The sequence below is a fragment of the Panthera onca genome, chromosome B1, assembly GCF_046562875.1.
Source record: "Panthera onca isolate mPanOnc1 chromosome B1, mPanOnc1 haplotype 2, whole genome shotgun sequence".
NCBI lineage: Eukaryota > Metazoa > Chordata > Mammalia > Carnivora > Felidae > Panthera > Panthera onca.
The window spans coordinates 138,282,374-138,306,933 of record NC_138342.1 but is presented as its reverse complement, the minus strand read 5'-3'; the positions used below and the strand labels follow the sequence as shown (position 1 = coordinate 138,306,933).

General features: G+C 34.7%; 1 protein-coding gene and 1 pseudogene across 2 annotated transcripts in view; both read left to right on the top strand.

Moving 5' to 3' along the window:
- Window positions 1-24,560, top strand: part of FSTL5 (follistatin like 5) — a 768,631-nt gene that overhangs the window by 731,742 nt on the left and 12,329 nt on the right. The gene's annotated exons all lie outside the window — the stretch shown is intronic.
- LOC132693501 (U2 spliceosomal RNA) lies at window positions 1,754-1,882 on the top strand (annotated as a pseudogene).

Below are 24,560 nucleotides of genomic sequence, written 5' to 3'. Positions count from 1 at the left end.
AGATGTTCATTAGGAAACTCGGAACAGCATGAAAAGAACAAGACAAATCCCCATTCTTTTGGAGACTGAGACTGCCAGAGACTTTCTGTAGGGGTAGGAGGAGAGAAAATAAAGTATTTCATCAACAAGTCCAGATATGTGATTACACTCATTGTGTTAGCTGCTATAGATAGATAGATAGATGATAGATAGATAGATGATAGATAGATAGATAGATAGATAGATAGATGCTAGATGGATGTTAGATAGATGATATATAGATAAAAAATGGAACAAAAATCTGTATGTTGATACATCCCTTACATGTTCAATGATGAAATGTTTGTTTTAGGTACCCCCTAGGAACATTACGGTTATTCTTTTTTTTTTTATTATGGTTTAAAAAAAAAGGAAAATCAAACATATGCTTGTCATTGTGAGATGAACTGCAAAGTCATCTTATTTTCTCTATGACTCTAATATTAGCATATATTGTATTGTTAGGCATTATCTATTTCTGACAGGACCTGAAGCTTCTGAAATGGCACTAATCCATTTTCAATCATTTATAGAAAATATGCCAGACCATGGCATCAATAAATGCCTCTCAAAGAGCCAACTCATTTTGGCCACTACTTGGAGAACTTTCCTGACATAATCTTTAGATACACTAAAGGATATCTCTATAACTTGTTATGTGAATAACTTAACTTTGCGGTAATAACAACTGAAAAGTGTCAGTTGGTTACAAATCACTCTTTATGCACATATATTTTACACATGCACATATAAGTGTGTATTAAATAATCAGGGTTTGTATTGAGGAGGTGTATACCAGGTTGCCATGCATTCTAATTGGTTGGTGCCTGTGACCTATAAGTTGTCATATATTTTTAATATCACTTCAAAAATAACTGGTGTTTATTAACTACTTAATCTGTGCAACGGAATGTATCTTGTGCATGTTTAGCTTATTAATCATAACAGCCATACCAATTCCATCTCATGCATTAAGAAACAGATTCACAGGGTTCCATATGTGTTCACTCTTATGTGGATCCTGAGAAACTTAACAGGAACCCATGGGGGAGGGAAGGAAAAAAAAAGAGGTTAGAGTGGGAGAGAGCCAAAGCATAAGGGACTCTTAAAAACTGAGAATAAACTGAGGGCTGATGGAGGGGTGGGAGGGTGGGAGGGTGAGTGATGGGTACTGAGGAGGGCACCTGTTGGGATGAACACTGGGTGTTGTATGGAAACCAATTTGACAATAAATTTCATATATTAAAAAAAAAAGAAACAGATTCACAGAAAAATCCAATGGCTTGCTCAACGTCACACAAGTTATTACATCATGAAGCTGGACACAAACCTGCATAGTCTGGTTGGAGTGCTGCGTGTGAATGTTCTTAAAAACTTTGCTCTGTTGAAGACACCCATCTGACCCAATTCCTCAACACAAGTACATACACACTTACTTCCATTTAACATTTCCCCTTGTGTGTGTTTGTTTTGTGGAGAGATTTTGCACAATCTATTGGTTGGTCAGACATATTTCTGAAATTTGTTTTATGGGATGTTTTTTGAGAGATGTTCATTGCTAATGTATAAACAATGGCTTATTGTGTTATAAGACATCAAATCAATTAAATTATATTGATTATAATGTATGTTTTATAATAATTGGGTGGTGCTATGTTCTGGTGGTTTCAATGCTTAAAAATTACTTCTGGTGGAAAACAAGCAAGCTCATTCCTCATTTTTATCATCATCTATGATCACTTCTAGGGCTTTTGGCTAAGATCAAGTGTAGTATCTGTTCTTATCAGTTTAATACCATCATCTATGAGCTTCCTTCATGGCTGACATTGTGTTATATACTCTAAAAACATTATTTACACTCACTATAAAATATTACAGGCACAGGCTTTAGAAAGGATACAATATATATTTCAATTTCAAGTATGAGACAGGAACTACTATAATATGGATTTTCATTTCTAATCTATTATATCAGAGTTGATTGCTTGTCTTTTCCAAAATGTTACTTCGTATGTGATAATTAAGTACTCTGTAAAAACATTTAAGTATCTTTAAGATAGTGATTCATTATATTAGATTCTTCAATTTAATTTTACTTTTGAACCCTTGTCCAGTAGTGATATACTTTAATTCAATTCAGTTATCTTTTGTTCATTTAGTTCATGAATTATAGAAGTGAAATATAATTCTGGGTGTTCTTTAGACTTTTATAATCTTTTTTTCCATGAGATATTGGAAAAATACGATTCTGTAGCCATATAAGATGGTAACTGGGCAACCTATTTTTTTAATCATCAGCAAGAGATAAAGGATAATTAAAAGGCAACATATGAGTGATTTTAGATGAAATGCTTTTGTTGAATGGTATATTCATTTTCACCATGAACACATCCAGTACAATAAGCTGCTCATTTATTTGTATGTAACAGTTGTTATTTTCTTGCTAGTACATTGTAAACATAAAAGAAAAAAAATAAGTATAGACTTTGGCCCACTTAGAGATAAATGTAAAAAACTTCAAACGGACAGATGGAGCTCATAGGCAGAAAATCACTTCAGATGCCTCAACGTTATCTTATTTTTATAGACAGCTATTTGAGTTAAATTTCCCTACACCCACAGACTTTTAAAAGCATTTTTCTTCACCCTCCTTGATTTTAATGAAATTCCATTCCCCCTATTGTAGGCTATTTTTGCACACATGCCTTATTCTAAACAGCCTTGATGTGCGTGGGGCTGAGGGAGCGAGTTGTCATTTATAGACAATTGGTCCTCCATCACCAAGACAAAAAGGCAAGTGCTCCCCTTCAGAAATGTATAATCCCCTTAGGGTGCCTGGGTGGCTCAGCTGATGAAGCATCCAACTTTTGATTTCATTTCAGCTCAGGTCATGATCTCACGGTTTGTGGGATTGAGCCCCACATTGGGCTCCATGCTGGCAGTATGGAGCCTGCCTGGGATTCTCTCTCCCTCTCTCTCTGTCCCTCCACCACTCACACTTGCTGTCTCTATCTCAAAATAAATAAACATTAAAAAAAAAAAAGAAACTTGAATGTAGATTTAAAAACAAGACAAAACAAAACTTCAGTTGGTACTTTTCTCCCCATCCCACGTCTTGCCATGTGACTTCTGCTTATAAGTGGACTTCTCATCCACCATCTCACTTCATGCTTTCACAAGATCAACCAGTGCTGTTGATTCTACTCAAAAATATATCCTAATTTGTCTAATTGACCCTGGTACTCATATTGCATTTAGAATCAAACCAATGCTTCAAATAGGACAGTAACATACATTATCTTTGAAAGAAATACCAGAATGTTTTTCATGGCATTAAAGACATTTGTGACCTAGGTTTTTCATTTTGTTTCTTCATCCTCCCCATCTGCTACTTCCTAATATTTATCTTGTGTTTCACACAGACTGTTCACAGTGCCTCTACTATTCCAGGCTCTCTTATGCTGCAAGGTCTCTGTGCCTAATCTCATCTGTTGAAGCATTTCAGCCCTTGATAATTGCATTTTCATAGAATTCTATGCAAGTGTATATGACAGTAGAACTCAGTTTTCAAAAATTATTTGTTCACATATTTATCTTCCCCATGAGAATAAGGTTCCTAGTAACAAACAGAATCATAATCGTTGTACTGTTTTCCCTAGCCCACAGCTCCTTGTCTGGCACAGGAATGCTCAGTTAGGGAATGATTGAATGTAATTAGTGGAAGCCACTTGCACATATTTCAGAAAGTTTCTTCTGCAATCTTGAAACCAGTTAGGGGAAGGCTTTACTTTCCTCTATCTCTATAAGAGCCGGTAATTCTTATTATTCTTAGTAAACGCAATGTCCCAATTTTTTTGATGGACGTAATCCGACCCTTGAAGACAAACATAGGCACAGGTGGAAGATTCTGATACAGAAATCATTAACTCATGTGTTTCAACCAAGTTCTTCATCACTGAGTGAAATAGCTTAGTATATAAACATTGTTTAATTCATTATGGTAAGGGCTATCACAGAGGTAATGCCAACACGTTTCTATTAGAAGTGAAGGACACAACCATTTTGGTCAAGTCAGACAAGTGGCAGTAGCAGTGATGTGTTCAGTCAGTTTTAAAGAAATAAAGAAGGCAAAGCTTGTAACGTGAAAACGCTAGCAGAGTTTGCACAGAAATTTGAACATCAGCTCACCCCTTCAGTAAACACTGAGGAATGCTTAGTTTCTTACATCAGGCAAGTGGGCCGTCAATAGCCAAAATCCCCCAAAGAGTTGGAAGAATCTAGGAGGGTATATAAATCCCTTGAGAGTCGATGGAAGAAACAAAAGAAGGGACTTTTATAGATCTTCATTCTCTCTTCAGGGTTATCGTCAGCAGTTCTCTTATGGGGACTAGTGGGCTGATAAAATTGTTCCTCCAACTGAGAGCCGTCTGTTGTATCTTCTGCATGAAGTGCTGACCAATACAGACGTGTTCTTAAATCTTTGACTTCATTAAAAAATAAGTGGCTTTTTGCTTATGTCTGTTGGAGAATTTCTATTAATCTAAGACAACTACAACAAGTTCCATGGCTAGTCATACTAAAGAAGGGAGAAACATGAGGACTTATTACAGATAGAGGAAATATCATGTAAATTAAAAAAAAAAAAAATTTAAATGGCATGCTAACTTTTATAATCAGAAAATAAAGTGCACTTAAAAAAACTATTTTGATTCCTTTGGGGAAGTCCAATTGTTTCTGAATCGTAGAAGCATAAAGTGTTGCATTCATTGACCAACATGAATAGGTTTTTTGAGAGTTGCCAAGGAACAGTCTAATTTTGACAGTTTACTATGAGGGCTGACCTTCTGGTTTAATAAAAATTTATTGCTTCTATTGAAGTTTTGTCACCTTCACAATATGGCTTATTATAACTGGGCGTTATTTTTACATATCATTTATATGCACGTGTCTTATTCTGGGTCTTTTGTAAGGCAGACACTAAGCAGAAATTTATTAGGAGGAACACCTGTGAAAACAAATGGGGAGGGAGACAGACAAGGCTGGGGGTGTTACCTGACCCTGTGCATGTCGGACCCTGAGTGAAGAACAATGAAAAGAAAAGGAAGTCAGTTTGGATGAAACATCCTAGACTGCCAGAGATCTGGAAGATTTAATAGTGCTCTCGGAAGTCCTAGAGCCAAAATCCTCATTCAGAGAAGCCTCGCCTCTAGAGGGAATGGGTCTGCTTTATTATCAGTACTGGACTGGAGCACTGGCTCAGAGCAGCCTGTTGAAAACATGGTCAGGTCACAAATGCATCTATAGATTTCAAAGCACAGCAGCAAGACCCTCAGTCAATTAGGGTCCCCACAGGAGAAGAACGGATGATCTTATTTTCATGGCTGACACAGCATGTAACATGGATCTTACAGAAATCAATAGTCAGCAAGAGTTTAGTAAAATTAATTGAATTAAGTTAAATTACAAGTAACAATAAAAATGAGGGCGATATTTTCCTAAGGAAGCATATTGAGGTCTAGGCAAAAATTTAAAGTTAACTTCTACTCTAGAGTATTTAGTTTCCAAGTTGGGAGTTTTGTAATGTTTAGCCAATCTTTATTTTATATGTTTACAATGCCTGCATATTAGTGATGTTTGGTTTTCTGCAGTAGATAATGCATTGTTTATATTTCAATCTGAACAATAGATTTAGATCTTTAAATCTATTGTCTGAATCTTTGACATAATTTATACTTAACATGATATTTGGTTGAGAATACAAGTCCTTTCAAAAACCACCTTTGGAAGGGGCACCTGGGTGGCTCAGTTAAACTTCTGACTTCAGTTCAGGTCAGGAACTCACAGTTCATGGGTTCGAGCCCTGTGTCAGGCTCTGTGCCAATAGCTCAGAGCCTGGAGCCTGCTTCAGGTTCTTGCTCCTTCTCTCTCTGCCTTTACCCTGCTCACATTTTGTGTGTGTGTGTGTGTGTGTGTCTCTCTCTCAAAAATAAATAAACATATACAAAACTCTTTTGTTGAATTCTCTGAGACAGTTGGCAATCATTTTAAGTGTGGCTAGAGACCATTAGGTAACTAAGTAAATTTTATGTGAAATTATTTTCAAGGTCCTCATAGCTACAGATCAGAGAAAATATGGTTGTTTTAGTCCTCTCAATAAGTAGAATAAAAATTTACCTTCTTCTATTGAAAGATATGTGCCCTCAAGCTTGGAAAGGGAAAGTGGAATGTGGTAGAAGTGAACTTGGAATAATTCCTGTACTAAAAACACCCACCTTCATACACATGCCTACAAGGACTGTCTCTCATTTAAAACTCACATCAAATTGTGTCTGTTATTTTTAAGGATTTTTTCCATATTTTTTTCAGTATCATTCTGTAGCTGCATCTATATTACTCTGTCCATTTCCTGTGTTCTTCAAACTGATTATGATTATAGCTACTGTAGCATTTATCATATTGTACTTTATATTAGAGAGGTTTTTTTTATCTTTGCATTCTAGACATTATGTTGCTGGAAGTAAGGTAATAGAATTTTGTTAAACTGTTCACTTATTCACTTATTGCAGTACCTAACAGACAATGTGTTAAATAAATATCATTTGAGTAGAATTTATATGTGTACATATATATACAATTAAAATACACATATATACAGACATGCATACATACAAACATACATATCACAACATATATATAAGTATATATAATATATAACATATGTATCATATCTATATATGTTAATCAATTTTAGTAAATTTAATATCTGCCTATAATAAAGAATATGTAGATACAAAAATGTTTATAAATTACACAAAACAAATAATATTGTGCAAATAGTATAGATTGAGATACTACCTAGAAAATGGTAGATTTTGAAAGTATTTGTTTTCTGGAATTTTCTGTTGGTTTACAATCTTCAATCATTCTTAGTTACTCTTTCCTTCTTTCTATGCACTAATTAAAAAAAAAAAAAATATATATATATATATATATATATATATATATATATATATATTTCCCACAGTAGTTTTAAGTTCTACTCATGACCATCTCACTCCTGAGAGAGGAATAGAATTTAAGAACATAAGACCTAATCCAAGATCCTCAGTAAGCGAGCTGTGTGACTTCAGGTATATCCTTTAATCTCACTGGGCTTCAAGATTTTCATCTGTAAAATGAAGGGATTGAACCAGATCATCTCTAAAGTCTCTCCAGTTCCAAAGCAAACGCCAAGGTCTTAAGATTGTCTCAGACCAGAACATCTGGCTTTCTGCTTTTTTCTCTCTAATGCCTTGTGGTAGTATATAAGAATTACAAAATATTAATCATTCTCCCAAAGGAGGCCAACAGTCTTTGGAATATGAATTTCCCGGGCAATTAATACCTGTTAAAATACAATACATGATTATTCAAAGATCTATGAGATCTATAACACAGCCCAGCTTGCCGTATTGTCAAATATAGCCTTAACTACAGATAAATCCTTGCTAGGCTCAGCCTATTCTTGTGGCATTGTACAGGAAGAAGACACATCCCCAGAATCTTTGGATTGGTATTTGACATACTTTGATGTAACTAATATCTAAATAAGGAAAATTTGAACATTAAGTCAAGATACCAACATTTTATGAAATATAAATGATTTTCTTTCCTAGCTACAGTTTTTTTCTCACTTTAGTGTCTGCCTCTAAAAAAATTTCCAACATTATATAACCTTTTTTTTCCTTTTAAAATTTGTAAAATTGAAGCTCATGTGCAGAGTGCATATCTGCAAAGATTCAAAGTCATGTTCTGCCATTTTCTGACTTAAACTTCCAGTCTCCACACTTAGAGACTATACATTTACAAAATCTTATTAGCATACTGAGTCCTAGAGAAAACAGGAAAGAGAAAGGATTTCCTTTATATGCATATATAAATATATAATACATATATTTATATAAGTATACATAGCCATATATATATATAGTCATATATAGTCATATATATAGTATATATATATATACACACACACACATGAATAAAGAGATAGAATGAGAAAAAACACAAAAGAAAACCAATAAATGTGTTTAAAAATTTAGATAAAGGGGGAAAAAAAGTATAAGCTTTTCTTCAAATGAAAATGCAAGTCGTCTGCAGAAACTACTTAGGAAATTTTCTCCCTGCCACGCAAAAATTAAAACCTTAAGTAGGGTAGACTATTTGCCTTGAAGACACTCTATCATTTACTGTCATCCCCTATATCCCAGTAAACATCCAGGAAATGTTTTGATTAAATCAACACCCTATTTCCAATGATAAAATAATTATATTAAAGTTACCTTAAGAATTATTCTTACTACATGGATAATCTGGGCAATCTTTCAACATCAGTAAAGCTTTATCTCCTCTCTATCCTCCAACTGATGATAAACCATATAAAATACTAGAAAGGTCAAACCCTGTCCACTGCCTCAGGTCACTTTCAGGTTGACTTTGGTTCAGCTGCTGATGTGTCCATGCTCAGGACTAAGGCATCATATCTGGAGAAGAGAGTATTTTCATATTGACCTATACCTGTCCATTTATACGAATGATAGGATTCTCATTTCACTAACGTCTTAGTCTTGGTAAATTCAATCTAATAGTGAATGAAAAATAATCTAGAGAAAATACTGCTTCTTCAAAAACAGTAGACATAAAAATAAATATATAAGGCCAATGAAAGCAATTAAGAGAGTTATTTACATTATGAAAAGACTCAGTTAATTGTTTCTTAAGGTAGAATTTTTTTAAAGCTCTTTTTTTTTCTTTTATGTTTATTTTTGAGAGAGACACAGAACATAAGTATGGGAGGGGCAGAAAAGAGAGAAGGAATCACCGAATCCGAAGCAGGCTCCAGGATCCAAGCTGTTAGCACAGAGCCTGACAAGGGGTTTGAACTCACGAACCATGAGATCATGACCTGAGGCGAAGTCAGATACTAAACCGACTGAGCCTCCCAGTTGCTCCTTAGGGTAGAATTTCTGAGATAAATCATGACATATTTTACCAGAAATGATTCTTTACATCATTTGTCAGGATAGTTTCAGGAAGTACTTAATGAAAGAACATAGTATTTTATTTCATACTGAATTTAAAGCTAAACACTGTTTATTTTTTTACTAGCCAAGACATGATCTTGGAAAGAACTTTCCTTATGAGGGAAGTGGTGATTGCCCCATATGCCTTTGAAATCTGTTTCGTGTAAAGAAATGGAGTTTTGAGTCTCATCAATTTTTAAACACAAAGAAGTACTTGACATACTGTAGTGAAAAAAAGTTATAGTCCCTCATTATTAATTCACAGATCAGCTGTTCAAGCAAAATTGTTTCTGAATTTATAGCAAACTAAAAGGAGCATAAAAATTATTTCTTCCTTGTGGTCTCCATAAACAGCTTTAACAGGGACTAGGTAATAAGTGCAGTATAAATGCCTTTCCAAATAGATAAGCGAAGCTGTGATTGGATTGTAATATGCTGTAAATGTGTTTTCAGGCCATAGGTCCTTTCCAAGGCAACACTCTGGCCTCTTTCATACTCTCTTTTTCTAAAAAAGAAATGTGTCGCATTATGGTTGATTTATTTTTTAAAAATAAAATACATTCCCCAGGGCACTTTGAAGACTAGGATTTAGGTATCCTGTAAGGAATATTCAAATCCTTTCCTTTTTTTTTTTTTTTTTGGTGGTTACACAGTCAGAGGAAGTCAAGGACAGGCAATATAGGCAGTCCTAAGACCCAGTCCAGATGCTCAAATGCCCTCAGCTATGCTGGACCTCCACACTTTTACCTCAGCCCCTGGGATCCCTAGCTTCACTTTCTGTGGGATAATTCTAAACCCAAGTAATTTCTGGATTAGTCCAGGCAATCTAAACAAGAAAATTGGTTCTGGACTCCTAATAAAATTCTCATTAGCTCAGCAGGAAAAACTAGTTTTCCTGTTCAGAAACCTCATGCATCTCATTAGACCAGCAATCATAGTAATAGTAGAGCCTCTTCATTATTTTGTGCCAGGCAGTCTATTAAGTACTTTACGTATAACATTTACAGTGTTCTCAATAACCCTTCAAATGAGGGATTTATAGACATTAATAGAGAATGAAATGTGGAAATCATATAATGCTAACCAAAGAACAGCCTGCTGGAGGCTGAGCAGAGCCTTACTAAATGATTCTTAGATTTGATAACAGAATTCAGGAGTTAGACTCTAATTTCAAGGCCTGGAGACTAATACTTTTTTTTTTTTTTTTACATTTGTTTATTTTTGAGCGACAGAAAGAGACAGAGAGTAAGCAGGGGAGAGGCAGAGAGTGGGAGACACAGAATCAGAAGCAGTCTCAGGCTCTGAGCTGTCAGCACAGAGCCTGACGTGGGGCTCGACCCCACCAACCGTGAGATCATGACCTGAGCCGAAGTCGGACGCTTAACCCACTGAGCCACCCAGGTGCCCCGAGGAGACTAATACTTTGAAGTACGCAGGGATGACCAGAATCTAAGCACGACCTCTAGCCCACTAAAATACATAAAAGGTCAAATAAGACATTAGAATGTAAACTGATTGGTAATAAGCAGGGTATGCTTCTGAAAAGATGATATGGATTGAAAAAAAAAAAGTGAGAGAACAATCAAAGCAAGTATTTAAGGTAGAGGGAGCTGGGTGCAAACATACTGAATAGAAATCTTTGGGCATATTTGAGGAACAGCTTGGAGACCTCTGCAGTTCTGGTGGTAGGAGATGAGTTTGAATAAGTAGAGCCATTGGCATATTACTCTGAGTGTGATAAAAGCCATTAAAAGTTTTGATCAGAGATGAGATGAAATCTGATTTTCACTGGGAAAGTGCACAGTTGTGGAGATTATGTTTTAAGAAGACAGGTGTGGAGATCAGTTAAGAAGCTAATGTAGAAGTACAAATCAAAAGGCAGGATCTTCCTTGGGGCGCCTGGGTGGCTCAGTCGGTTAAGCGTCCGACTTCAGCTCAGGTCGTGATCTCGCGGTCCGTGAGTTCAAGCCCCGCATCAGGCTCTGTGCTGACTGCTCAGAGCCTGGAGCCTGTTTTGGATTCTGTGTCTCCCTCTCTCTCTGACCCTCCCCCATTCATGCTCTGTCTCTCTCTGTCTCAAAAATAAATAAACGTTAAAAAAAAAATTTTTTTTTAAATAAAAAAAAGGGCAGGATCTTCCAGACAGTGAGTCCTCAAGAACATGATACTAAGAACTGATCAGTGTTCAGGAAATCTCTTTCCTTTAAGAGTATTTTCTTTTGTGTTCTCTCTGCTCTTCCCACTGCATTTGTTTTAAACTTCTAGATTTAATGTGTGCTATACAAAAACGGAGGTGTTGTAGTTAGAACAATTATTTTTGTTTCATATGTGTAGGTAAACATGTATGATTTAGATGGAAGAAAAGAGGAGGCTGAATAAAAAGCAAAGAGGCCTTAAGTTATGAAAAACATGTCTAGTACTAGACCAGGAATGTGTCTTTAATGCCATTGGTAACAAGCAGAAACTAGTGTTCAGCCTCTTCTTCTTCTGAGGGATTATGTGTGTACCATAGGTTATTCTGGAGGCTCTACAGGAAGTAGATTGAAATGTGATTGAGAAGAGTATTTGAGAGAAGTTTAGAAAGCCATCACAAGAATAATGCATGACATGATGAGGGTCTCTTTTGTGTAAAGCTCTGGGTTAGAGACTACAAGTGCTGCACTTATGCCAGCCCAGGACTTCCCTCTCCGGGAGCTTAGGAACAGAATGAAATAGATATTTCTGCTTTACACATTTCAGTTGTGTGACACAAGGCAGCTTACACGTGCTGTTTTAGACTGCATGGCTTATTTTGTTCCCTATACTTGAAATGTATTTTCCCCCTCCTTCATATGACCACCGTTTTCCAACATTTATTTTATTTCCTCCAGTAAGACATTCATAATCTCTATCAGTCTGTGTAAATTGCCCATTTTCTAATGGAATTTCATGGCTAATTATAACCCTTAATACATTGTATTAAAATAATTTGTGTATTCATTAATGTCTCTTTTTAAATATTATTGAACAAACATATATGGGAGTAAATATGTGCAAGCCATGATTTTGTGTTACATGAATTAATTCAGCCCTCACAAAATCCTTACACATAGATGTTATTGCTATTCCCATCATAGAGGTGATAAAAACAGGTCCCTGATGGCTACACAGTTATTATGTAGTGGGATTTGAAGCTAGAAAGCCTAGTGTCCAGACCTACATTATTAATCCTAGACTACACACCCCTAAAGAATAGTGACTGTTCCACAGTCTATGATGTATTTCTAGTACCCAGCAACTTTCTGAATAGGACAACATGAGAAGAGGAGATCAAAAGGTTGGAAAATTATGAAACATATTAGACAAATTATAACTATAAATTAGCTGTAGTGTAGAATGTCATTATTGAAAATTAGTAAGAAATGAGGCACACATTATTTTATGAGTGTCTTTGATGATAAGAGAGAGAGCGATAAAAGTTCACTCAGTTTGCATGACCATTAACAGATGTGGATTTTTTTGGGGGGTACCTGGGTGGCTCAGTTGGTTAAGCCTCTGACTTCAGCTCAGGTCATGATCTCACGGTCTGTAAGTTCAAACCCCACATCGGCTCTGTGCTGACAGTTCACAGTCTGGAGCCTGTTTCAGATTCTGTGTCTCCCTCTCTCTGTCCTTTCCCTGATGGATCTCTCTCTCTCTCTGTCTCTCTCTCAAACATAAATAAACATTAAAATTAAAAAAAATAATAAAAGAATTGTGGATTTTTGAGCAAAATTTTCTAGAGTGAAAACAAACAAACCAGTTAAATATCTACTAGATATGCTGCTTCAAAATTAGGCTACTGTTGAAGTATAAAGTAGCATTATTTATGTTTGTTAAAACAGACCACATATAAAGAGATGCTGTCCAATGCATAGATTTTAGTATAATGTACTGAATATTGAAGGCAAGCCTGGGGTCCTTTGGGAAATGGGCAATTTACACAGACCAGAAAGGATACCACTGTTGGGTATGATTTTATGTAGAATATTTTTAAATCCTGCAGAAATGAATTGAGAAAAAAAGTGCTGATGAACCCACACTTCTTGTGTGACTAAAGCATGACATAGTGTGAAAACAAGAAATGATTTCAATCATCTTTAAAATAAAATGACCAAATAATGGGGGAATAAAATCTTCAGTAGAAACAAACAGAAAAAGCTTGTGTAAAATATATCCTAGTGATTTAAACTTTGTCAGTCGCACCAATAAATTAAAAGAGTTAAATGAAAGATCACTGGCTCTGTCAGTTCTCTAAACCAAATTGTTTATTATAACCAGCCATGACAACTGGACAACACTTAATCATTTGCAGTCATCAGAAGAAAAAAGTGGGATTCAATGACCTTCCTCTCAGATGAACTTTTCACATTTTCTCTTGGAAAAATAATAATGAAATTATGTATCACACTAGATCATTGTGCTTTAGGGAAAATCTCTTGTCATTCCATATTTTAATGTTGATGGATTGGCATTGAAAAGCTCATCAATAAATAAAGATATAGAATCAGGCTTAATGTAAGCATAAGCTCATACGCTTGAATGTGCTAAACAGAAATATTTCTCCATATGGCATTTCCAAGTATCCAAGCGCTAAGTTCTCTGAATAGAGAAATGATCTGTGCAAGCCATCCATCACTCACCCACCCATTATAGACATAAATTAAAGAATAACATCAAAGCAAATTAGCAGCTGTTACTATGAAATGCTAGAGAGTTAACCCCCATAATACAACATGTATCTTCTTGACTAGGTAGAAGATGATAAATTATTTTAAAGCCAAAATAGCTAAGTGAACCTCAAAAGAAAGTGAGCAGACAAGAAAACCTGCTGAGGGGGGAAAATAAAATCAGAGCTCTTAGATGTATTTATCTTCCCTTTTCAGGGCAATTATCTAAATTCTAGAAAAGAAACTGCATTATTTGTAATTTTAATATATTTTCCTGATATTTTGCAATTATCGTTAATGGTAATAGCTGTAATTACTAAGCTCCTACAATACATCAGACTTTGTACATGTATTTCTCTAGTATTCACTGGTTTGCATTGTTAGAATATATAAAAAAGAGAAGAACCAAAGCTCAAATAAAGTAACTTATTCAAAATGTCGCAATAACAGTACTGAAATTCAGGTGACTCCCCAACACCTTATACAAACAATCATGATGAACTTGAATTGGAATATTGTTTCATGTTAAAATTCATACCAGTATTTAAAGGAAGGAAATAATAGGTATGTTATTATTTTCCACATGCAGAAAAAAAATGTTCAGTTAATATTCTTCTGGGATTGCTGGTATGTTATTATTGTCGTCTTTTCTATTTATTTTTTGAAACCTTTCTTGCTTTTGTCGCTTCCTTTCCTGTAATAGTGTTTTTATTTTTGGTTTTTTTCTCCTTTTTTGGTGAGTTTAACTAATGAATATTAGACAACTATCTAGGTTGTCTCCCTATATAAAATATAAGGGATGAAAAGATTTTTTTAAGTTCATTTATCCTGAGAAAGAAGTGGTGTGGGGAGCGGCAAAGAGAGAGAGAATCCCAAGCAGGCTCCACACTGTCGTTGCAGAGCCCAAGGCAGGGCTGGAACTCATGAACCGTGAAATCGTGACCTGACCCGAAATCAAGAGCCAGTCACCTGACAGAGCCACCTGGGCACCCCAAGGGATGAAAAGATTTAAGATACCTGACTGATATTCCCATGATAAGTAAATGACCGTTTTGAACTAAATGCTAAAATTACACCAAAGATTCTAGAAGTACGGTGGACTCAGAGAATCTCTAAATGCAAATATTAAAAATGTATTGCTTTTTACTTCCTTCAGGTGAATAACCTAAATCGTATAGATATTTTTGTTTTGCTTTGTTTTTATATCTAATTTGTTTCTATATCTAATTGACTATATCTAATGGACTTCTGTTGGATGTTTATGTTTACATTGTTTGTTTCTTTTCCCTGCAACCATTAAGTAAAATTAAGGATGGAACTGAGGATGTGATAAAACTGCTGTTCAATGTGCCCCAAAGCAGGGACAGCATTGTTTAATATCGTCGGTGTTGTCTTGAGTTATACTCAGTCAGCAACTCCTACTCCTCTTTTGCTGTTAGATTTAGTTTAGCCATCAATTAATACTTTGATTTACATTGTTTTTTTTTCTAATATTTTAGGTGAAACTCGCATAACACAATATTAAACATTTCAAAATGTATCATTCGTAGTATTAATATATTCAGAATGTTGTGTGACCATCAACTCAAGTTTAAAAATATTCCAGGAGTGCCTGACTGACTTAGACTACGTGATGGACACTTGGTTTCAGTTCAGGTCATGATCTCATGGTTCATGAGTTAAAGCCCTGTATTGGGCTCCATGCTGACAGTGAGGAGCCTGCTTGGGATTCTCTCTCCCCCTCTCTCTCTGCCTCTCTCCCACTTGTTCTCTCAAAATAAATAAATAAACTTAAATATCCCAAAGTGTTGTCATCACCTCTAAGGGAGAACCTGTACCCACTAAACAATAAGTTGCCATTATCCTGACTATCATCAGAAATGTTAGCTATACTCAGATCCTTTCAATAACAGTTCCTTTGTGTTTTTTATCTACTCTTAATTGACTGATAGTTATACAGAGATATAAAAAAGTCACTTGTAAAGATCCTATTATTGATTGAAAAGTAAGAGAATGTCAAATAATTATAATAAATTTAAAATCACTGTAGTAAAATAAGAAAAAAATGTCATTATTGAGCTCTAAGTTAATTGACATTAATTAAGTATTCTAAAAAGACAGCAACTAAATTATGGAAAGAGCCTAAATGTCCATCAACTGATGAATGGATAAAGAAGATGTGGTGTATATATACAATGGAATACTACTTGGCAATGAGAAAGAATGAAATATGACCATTTGCAGCAATGTGGATGGAAATGGAGGGTATTATGCTAAGTAAAATAAGTCAGAGAAAGACAAATATCATATGTTTCACTTATATGTGAATCTTGAGAAACTTAACAGAAGACCATGGGGGAGGGAAAGGGGAAAAAAATAGTTACGGAGAGGGAGGGAGGCAAACCATAAGAGACTCTTAAACACAGAGAACAAATTGAGGGTTGATGGTGGGGGGAGAGAGGGGAGAGCGGGTGATAGGCATTGAGGAGGGCAGTTGTTGGGATGAGCACTGGGTGTTGTATGTAAGCCAATTTGACAATAAATTATAAATAAATAAATAAATAAATAAATAAACAGATAAACAAGCAAATAAGTAAATAAATAGCAACCATCTAATTTCCATCCAAGTGAAAAAGCACCATTTTTCAGTTCATTGTTATAAACATTCTAGCTATATGTATGTTGCTTCTGCCCTATATAAGAATTTCATGACTTAAAACACTGATATTCTTAAAACTAACTTATTCTTATAGTGTTCTGGGAAGTAACTAGCATAATCACCATTGTGCAAACATAGATAAAACCAACGAAATTATAGTTTTGGGGCAGGCTTACAACGTAAGTATCAGACACAGTTTGGTTTTTCTATTTCTAATTTCTTCCTCATAAAACTTCACTACATGTTTCTCTATAGCAGCATTGTGCCAATTAAAAGAAGTTACCAGGGAAAAGCTACTAAAGCTAATAAGATTAAAATTTCAAGCAGAACTGATGAAGTAGTTATACAAATTCAACTACTTTTGACTTGTTTGTCTTCATTTCCATAGTATGTATTCCTGGTTCAATCTTTGAAATGAATATGCCTTTTCAGAGATTTCCAATAAATCACATTCATTTTTAAAGTCTGATGTTCAGTCACCAAATTGCCCATAACAGACTTAAAAATGGAAAACCTTCCAAAATTGTTGAAATGAGAGTTAAGACAATTATCAAAGGTGCTCTTTTGAATATAGAATTTGTAAATATATATATATTTTTATGTATATATATATATATATGTATATATACATATTATGTATATATATATGTATATTACATATATATATGTAATATATATATATATTTATATATATATATATACATATATATATATATAGTATTGTCAGGTTGAATTTCAAAGCAGATATTCAAAGACAGTATAGTTTAGAGACATATAAAAAATAATCTGTGATTAACACTGTGGTATGATATCTTGAAAGGAGAAAACTTTCCTGTTTCCAATTTTTCCATTCCATTGTTTTCTGCTGCATTCTTCTATCTATTAAAATCACAGCTGCGAAAACTTAGTTTGTGGGTTTGGGCCCTACGTCGGGGTCTGTACTGACAGCTCAGAGCCTGGAACCTGCTGGGGATTCTGTGCCTCCTTCTCTCTCTACCCTTCCCCCACTCACAATCTGTCTCTTTCTCTTAAAAGTAAATAAATGGTAAAAAAAAAAAATTAAATATAAAATAAAACAAAATTACAGCTGCAAACCATTTTCTTCAAGCAAAATTTTAATTTCATTTTACTATGCAAATTATTTATTAGTATTACAAATCATAACATTTTCCATTGGTCCTCTAATATTCAACTATTATATTCTTATTTATACTATGAATTTATTGTTTCATTATCTTCAGCGCAGGTATTCTTTGTATTTACATGTTTTTCATTTAATTTAACATCAAAACATACTCTGGTATTTTCTTTTTTTTTTTTTTTAATGTTTATTTATTTTTGAGAGAGAAAGAGAGACAGAGCATGAGCAGGGGAAGGGAGGAGAGAGGGAGACACGGAATCAGAAACTGGCTCCAGGCTCCGAGCTGTCAACACAGGGCCGGAGGTGGGGCTCAAACTCATGAACCATGAGATCATGACCTGAGTCAAAGCTGGATGCTCAACTGACTGAGCCACCCAGGCACCCCTACTCTGGTATTTTCAAAATTTTTTTTCCAGTAAGTCTATCATTCTCTGCAGATAAGTCTTTACATGGATGAATTTTTACTGAAGCATGAAGCATAGTCTGTACATTTATTTATTTATTTATTTATTTATTTATTTATTTATTTAATTCCAGTATAATTAACATACTTTGTTATATTAGTTTCAAGTGTACAACATAACGATTCAGCAGTTCCATATATTATTCAGTGGTCATCAAGATAAGTGTAGTTTTAGTTCCTTTCAGCTATTTCACCCATACCCACCCACCCCCCAACTCACCATCCTTCTGGTAACCATCTGTTTGTTCTCTGTAGTTAAGAGTCCGTTTTTTGGTTTGTCTCTTATTTTTTTCTCTGTTTTGTTTCTTAAATTCCACATATGAGTGAAATATCATATGGTATTATTCTTTCTCTGAATGACTTATTTTGCTTAACATTATACTTTCTAGATCCGTCATGTTGTTGCAAATGGCAAGATTTCACTTTTTATTATGCCTGAAGAATATTCCATTATATCTTCCTTATCCATTCACCTATCAATGGACACTGTATTGCGTCCATAGTTTCGCTGCTGTATATAATGCTGTAATAAATAAAAGACTGCATATATCCCTTTGAACTAGTGTTTTTATATTCTTTGGGTAAAAACCCACTCTTGCAATTACTGGATCATATGGTAGTTCTATTTTTAATTTTTTGAGGAATCTCTATACTCTTGCACAGTGGTTGCACCAGTTTGCATTCCCACCAACAGTGCAGTAAAGGGTTCCTTTACTCCACATCCTCCCCAATACTTGTTTCTTGCGTTCTTTATTTGAGCCATTGCAACAGGTGTGAGGTGATATCTCATTGTATTTTAATTTGTATTTCCCTGACGATGTCTGATCTTCAACATCTTTTCATGTGTCTGTTGGCTACCTGTAGGTCTTCTTTGGAGTTCATTTCTTCTGCCCATTTTTAATTGAATTATTTGTTTTTGATGTTGACTTGTATAAGTTCTTTATATATTTTGGATACTAACCTTTTCTCAGATATGTCATTTGCAAATATCTTCTCCCATTCAGTAGGCTGTCTTTTAGTTTTGTTGGTTATTTCCTTTGCTGCACAGGTTTTCATTTTGATGTAGTTCCAATAGTATATTTTTGCTTTTGTTTTTCTTGTTTCAGGAGACATATCTAGAAAGATGTTGCTATGGCCAATGTCAGAGAAATTACTGCCTGTGCTCTCTTCTAGGATGTTTATGGTTTCATGTCTCATATTTAGGTCCTTAGTGAATTTTGAGTTTATCTTTGTGTATGGTATAAGAAAGTGACCAAATTTCATTCTTTTACATGTAGCTGTCCAGTTATTCCAACACTATTTGTTGAGGAGACTATCTTTTTCCCATTATATATTCTTGCCTCTTTTTCTTGAAGGTTAATTGACTATATAATTGTGGGTTCACAGTCTGTTCATTTATTTAGCCACTTAGTAAGTGCATATTCAAGATTGAAACATTGAGCAATTATGAGTGCTACCTGGGCTTTTTATCCAGACTTAATACATACTCTTTTATTTCTATCAGCACATAGAAATATATGATATATTTTTTGTTACAAAAGTAGACTATTCTCTTTGAACAAAGATTGCAGACTTAAAAAAATGAGCTTAATTCAGTCTCTAAACTTGATCAAAAAGTGAAACTTTGGGTATATTTACCTTCAGTGCAAGCATGGGCTTTGTTTATTTTCTTATTAATGGTTTAATCATATCATCCATACAATATTGTGCTTTTTTGTTATAACTTTACTGAATGAACATTAATCCTAAATTAGTGTTTTATATTTTCAACATGTGTACTCTATTGCATCAAGTGTCTCTATTACCATTTACATATTCATTCATATGTGGTCTTTTTGGTTGCTTACATATATTTACTACAATACATAATAATATTATGAGTGTATTTATACACAAAGCTTCATTCCTGTTTATTATTGTTTTCTCAGGATAGTCAACTAGAAAGTGAATTACTACTAAAAAGGGTAGAAATATGTGAAAGATCCTTCATGCTAATTACTAAATATTTTCCACATGCAATTCCACTGTTATTAACAATATAAGTGCCAATTTCATTGAACACTCTTTACCCTTATATATTCCTAATTTGTGAAATGAAAATGATGATTAGAGACTAAAATGTCTCTAATTTTCTTTAGTTGAAAACTTATGTAGCTGCTTGTTTTCTTTATATATTTTGAAATATGTATGCAATATTGAAACCATCAAGAAGTTTATATAATAATAAGTACTCCTTTTATAAGCACTCTTAGAACTTTTCACTTTAGAAGACGAGACATATTGCTGAATAAACTTTCAATCCATTTCTTGAAACAATTACACATAAATGCATTAAAATATCTAGTATTCCTTAAATCTGGTATGTCTTCTTTAAAAATTAACCATTTTGGAGAGAACTCTATGTCATTTGTCAATAACCTATCATTTGTATAGCTGCAAGATTTTTTATAGTGTGAGATTTCTTTTTTTGGTTGTTCATAGTGTATTTAAGCATTTCTCTACTGTTTGACATTTAAATTATTTTTAAATTTCTTTATTGCAACCAAAGCTGCAGTGTATATCCTTACGAATGTTACTTTGTGGTCATTTATGAGCATTAATTAAGAGGAGATACTGAGAGATGTTATTGCTTTATTAAAGCAGAGTCATATTTTAATTTTAAAAGGTAACATCAAATCATTCTCCAAAAAGCCTAAATTATCTATGCTTCTAACAGTAGTACGTGAGAACACCTATTTGATCAGATCTTTACCAATGTTGGATTTATAATGTTTATTTCCTTTTTTATTTTTATTTTTTTAACATTTATTTATTTTTGAGAGACAGAGAGAAACAAAGCATGAGCAGGGGAGGGGCAGAAACTGAAGCAAGCTCCAGGCTCTGAGCTGTCAGCACAGAACTGATTCCAAAGCGGGGCACGGGGCTCAAACACACAAACTGTGAGATCATGAACTGAGCTGAAGTCGGATGCTTAATGGAAGGATCCACTCAGGCTCCCTGTTTAATTTTTTTTAAGAGAGAGAGAGAGAGAGGGAGAGCGCCAGAGGGTAAGGGACAGAGAACGAGTGAGACAGAATCCCAAGCAGCCTCCGCTTTGTCAGTGAAGAGCCTGACTCAGGACCCACACTCAGAAACTGTGAGATCATGACCTGAGCTGAAATCAAGAGTTAGGTGCTTAACTGACTGAGCCACCCAGGCACCCCAGAATCAGTGCTGGTTGTAAACACACTTTATTTTTGTTACCAATGGATTGGTGAAAATAAATACCACATTTTTTGGGGGGCGGGGGGGTTAAATTAATTCTCCCCCCCCACATGAGGAATAGCTCTTTGTTTGCTAAATTTTTTTAACTTCTTGCTTTTTTGATTTTAGTAATTCATTTTATAGTCAGAATATTGAATTCTTCTTTTATATTTTGCTCATTTTATGGATTGCATTAACCATTGTTCATTTTTAAAATAAAATCACCTTTATCAAGCTTCACTTCTAGACTTTAAGAATGTGGGGTTTTTCTTTAAAAGGTATCATCTTCCCCAATATTTAAATTGTTGATGCATTAAATGCTGTTATTATACTGTTGTTTAATACCAATCTTTTAATACTATTTAGTATTAGTGTAATTTTAACTCTTTCACCTATCTAGGTATTATTTTACACAGAAAATGAGTTATATATACATTTTTCTTATTAGATAGGTGATTATCTCAACATACAATGTAGCCTATATCTTCGCTACAGTTTTAATAAACCATTATTATTATTATTATTTTAACTTTCACATAACACATATGTCTGCTTCTGAAATTTTTATTCTTTCCATCAATATTTTTATGTATTGTTGAAACACCACTAGATTAAGGCCAATTTTGAAATATATATTTTATTTTATTTTGTTTTTAATTTTTTTTTAATGTTTATTTATTTTTTTGAGACAGAGAGAGACAGAGCATGAAGGGGGGAGGGTCAGAGAGAGAGGGAGACACAGAATCCGAAGCAGGCTCCAGGCTCTGAGCTGTCAGCACAGAGCCCGACGCGGGGCTCGAACTCACGGACCGTGAGATCATGACCTGAGCCAAAGTCGGACGCTTAACCAACTGAGCCACCCAGGTGCCCCAGAAATATATATTTTTAAAATAAGAGGAAAGTACTAGCCACTGCAATGATAAAAATGAAGACTTAATTTGGTTAGAAAAGAGGAGGTAAAATTATCCATCTCTAAAAATGATATGACTGAATATAAATAACAGTAGAATATAGGCTGGAGACCCTAAAACAAAGTAACTCAAAATGTTAAGGGGCACAAAATTAATATCAGAAATTAATAACTTTATGCATATGAATGAAACCAATCAGGAGATATAATGGAAAAAAGAATCTATTATTATTAGCAAGTAAAAGGTAAAATATCTATGAATATACCCAAGAAAAAATTAATTTTTCTTGATACAGCAATTAAAAATGAATCAAATTAAAAAAATAAATCAAATAAGTAGAAATACATATCATATTATTTTTAAAATGTTAAAACTCAGTTACTATGTAAATTAATAAACACCTCATATATCAACATTTTAGTTTTTTTAGTTTGTTTATTTATTTTGAGAGAGAGAGAAAGAGAGATAGTGCGTGGGGAGAAGGGGGAGGAAAAGGGTAGGGAAGGAAGGGCAAAGAGAGAATCCCAAGCAGGCCACTCTGTCAGCATAGAGCCAGAGGCGGGGCTCCAACTCAAGAGAATCCTGAGATCATGACCTGAGCTGAAGTCAGAAGTTAGATGCTTAACCCCAGGTGCCCCATAAGATAAAAGTTCTAATTGTGTTCTAACCTGATAAACTGAAAAGTTTATGTAACATCACACACACTCAGGCACACAAACACAGATACACACACACACAGACACATACACACGCACTCGCTCAAATAGCCAATAAGTTTTGAGAAAGAAAATTGTTAGATTCATTCTCCTGGATATTTATACATATTATATAGGCTCAATGAATAAAATAGTGCAAAAAGTATGAGGAAAGAGAAAGACTGCTGAAAGAAACAGAACATTCAGACATAGACAAAATGCATGTAGACCAACAAGTGACACTCCAAATCAATGGGAAATGATGGACTATTCAATAAAATAGTGCTAATAGGTAACTATCTTAAGAATAAAAAAAAATGAGGGGGGGCTCAGTCAGTTTGGCTCAGGTCATGATCTCATGGTTTGGGAGTTTGAGCCCTGGGTCAGGCTCTGTGCTGACAGCTCGGAGTCTGGAGCCTGCTTCAGATTCTGTGTCTCCATCTCTCTCTGCCCCTCCTCCACTGACACTCTCTCTCTCTCTCTCTCTCTCAAAAATAAATAAACATTAAAAAAATTAAAGAAAAAGAATAAAAAAAAACAATTGAGCCATTACCTTATATGATAATTTTTTATGATAATGATCTCCAGTGAATCCTATCTCCCAGTATCAATGCTTTTGGTGACTCTCCTTGCACATTGCCCCTAAGCATGTTATTTCTTTCCAGGCACATAAGCAAACACAAGTGAGGCAAAGGCTTGACAGGAGCTTTCCCTCTTAGAATGTTGCAGTCACCTTTGATGGAAGTCTTGTGAACATCCTTGAAGGACAGAGAACCACATGGAGAGAGGAAGGCTCATCCATCTCAGGCTTTCTTGCTAAGCTCAGCCACCAACCAACCCACCAATTTAATGAAGCCACATGAGTACACTTATTATTAAGGAAGTGATTAAGTAAAATATGGTGGATATTACTATAGATTTCCTATGAGTGACTATAAAGCACTATAGTAAATATGCAGAGTAACACAAATATATCTTTAAAATGTAGTGCTGAAAGAACAAAACACACCGTATGAGATATACACCACTTCGTCATTTATATGAATAAAAAATGCAAACAAAACAAAATAAAGTCCTCCCCTTTCCCTTACTCTGCATACTGAGAACATATACACAGATTAAGAAAGTTTTAAAAGTTACCAAATACAGGTAAATTTCTAAACATATTTTATAAACTTTTAGCCTGTTAAACACAAATTACTCATGCAGCTTTACCTAAAGAAAATGTAAAAGTAATGGGAAAATAATAATACAACCACTGGTATTAATCATGTGCATAACTTTTACCAGAGATTTCTAACTTAGTTCTGCTAATTTAACAAAGTACCGTGGACTGGATGGCTCAAACAACAGAAGTTTATTTCTCGTATTTCTAGAGGTTGGGAAGTCAGATATCAGGCTGCCAACACGCTCGAGTTTCGGTGGCGAGCCCTTTCCCTGATCTGCAGATAGCTGCCTTAAGCTGTGTCCTCCCGTGGCTGACAGTGAGAGAGATCATATCTCTATGTCTCTTCTCTTAAGGGCACCATTCCCATTAAGGAGGGCTCTACCCTCATGACCTAATTTCCTCCCCAAAGCTCCACCTCCAAATAATATCACATTGGGGATTAGACCTTTCACATACGAATTTGAGGTGTGGGGGAGACACAATTCAGTCATAGTATTCCACCCCTGATTCCT